Genomic DNA, 2,365 nt, shown 5'->3' on the forward strand with positions numbered 1-2,365 from the left:
ACCATTTCGAGCGTGGCCGTTTTCGTGCGGGTGACATGTAAAAGCACCCACTACACTCTCTGAGTGGTTGGCGTTAGGAAGGGCATCCAGCTGTAGAAACTCTGCCAAATTAGATTGGAGCCTGGTGTTGCCATTCGGTTTCACCAGTCCTCAATCAAATCGTCCAACCCATGCTAGCATGGAAAGCGGACGTTAAACGATGATGATATGTGTATGTATGCATATATATATGTGTGTGTGTGTGTGTGTGTATATATATATATATATATATATATATATATATATACATATACTTATATACAAGGTGGCCCAAAAGTAGGTTTCCAGTTATTCAACTATCCCTTTTGCATTCATATAGTAACAGTTTAGATCTTAATTATGAAAAAAATATGAAATCATTATTCTATGCAAATTTAGTTTATTGTAAGATAGAAAATTAGTTCAGGAGGTATACTTTGTAGATCCAGCATCCTATAGAGCAAATCCCTGTCCACCAAGTCAAACACCTTGCAGAGGTCATACATATATGTGTGTGTGTACTTTTAGTATTATGCATCTGTGTGAGAGGTTCTCTCAGGAAGACTACTACAGTATTGGACATTGTAACAATTTGTCCACATTGATTAGGAAATATACAGGACGCAGTGAATAAACTGTCATCTGAATTACACAAAAATGAAAATAAACACTGACATCTCATTTTAACAGATATATTTACCAAAATTACATAAAAATATCTTGAAATACTAAAGAGTAAATTTATTCAATAAAATCACCATTGGCTTAAACCACAGCCTCCAGACAACTTCGGAATCTCCTGCAACTCTTCTGGACAGTCTCCTTGTTTAAGTTGGTGAATGCTGCCATAATCCTTTCCTTCAGTTCATCTTTGGTGTTACAAGGAGTTTTGTTGGTCTCTAGCTCAACTGTGCCCCACACATAATAACCAAGGGTGTTGCAGTCTGGGGAATTAGGTGGCCAGATATTAAGGGTCATGTGGTCACAGAAATTGTCTGACAACCATGACTGGGTTCTCCTGCTAGTGTGGCATGGTGTAGAGTTCTGTTGCCAGACATTGGAAGTTGCTGCTGTGTAATTTAGATCTGTCACAGCTGTACAATGTCAGAAGTGTAATAGAAGCAATAATTAAGAAGCTTCAGCCACATGTTGCATCAGAGGAGAAGTATGTCAGTGTACCAAAACTTTGTTACAAATTGGAAAGGGAAGATTTCCTTCCAACAATAACGGTACTATTGATCCAGCTCCAAGAAGCATTGTGATTAAGACAGCAGAGAAATTAATATCAAATGTGTTTCCGTGACTTACAATATCAATATTTAACACACAAGTAGCTGTGCGAAAGAGATATACTTGTGCCCAGAGCACTAAAATATTACAGTCAACAGCAACAACTAGCAGCTGTTGCAGGCACTTCCAGGAATCAGCCATACCTGCAAATCAATAGATACAGTTGTGGACCAGGATGAAGTAATTCACTATCCTGCAGGATTTTAAACAATTCTTGGAAGTTGCTGCTATGTAATTTAGATCGGTCACAGCTGTACAATGTCAGAAGTGTAATAGAAGCAATAATTAAGAACCTTCAGCCACATGTTGCACCAGAGGAGAAGATGTATTTGTATTGTTCAGCATTCCATTCCTACAACCAGATGTGCTCTTTTGATTTAGAAAACTTTGGTTGTCAGTACATCTCAGCTTTACTGTGTCACTTAATGAATCCCAACAACAAACATTTACCAATTGTTGGGCTTCAGGAATCCTGTTTTAATCATGACTAATTTTACGTGGCACATTCAAGATTTTAAAATAGCCTGTAATTTCATTAGGTCCTTGCTTGTAACATCAAAAACAGTTTGCATCCTTAGATATTTACTTAGGTGTTCAGAATTCCCAAGGCTTTATCAGATACATTTCTAAGCTGGGGCTCATTGCAACTCTTAATATCATTTCTTTATCATTGCATGCATTGTAGTTCCAATATTTGGATAAGCATAGGGTATCTTGTATTATTCCTAATCAATTTTGAAAGAATGCCTTCATAACTTTCATATCCAGATCAAACATGTGTGTGTGTGGTTATATGGTTTCAAACTTTATACTTCTCAGATTCTGCTATCATGGATCTTACTATACACTATTGTTCATATATATATATATATAGTTTTAGGGAAAAGAACCAAGGTTCATGAACTCATTGATGAAAATCCACTGTCACATATAGAAAAATTAATAATTAAAAGCACAATAAATGAGTATAATATAATAAAGCTTAATTTTAATTTTTTATAAATTGATTTTAATTGAGTTTTTACCTGTAATTTTGGATTTTGTCCCTAATATTATA

This window comes from Octopus bimaculoides, chromosome 17 (genome assembly GCF_001194135.2).
Source record: "Octopus bimaculoides isolate UCB-OBI-ISO-001 chromosome 17, ASM119413v2, whole genome shotgun sequence".
Classification (NCBI taxonomy): Eukaryota; Metazoa; Mollusca; class Cephalopoda; order Octopoda; family Octopodidae; genus Octopus; species Octopus bimaculoides.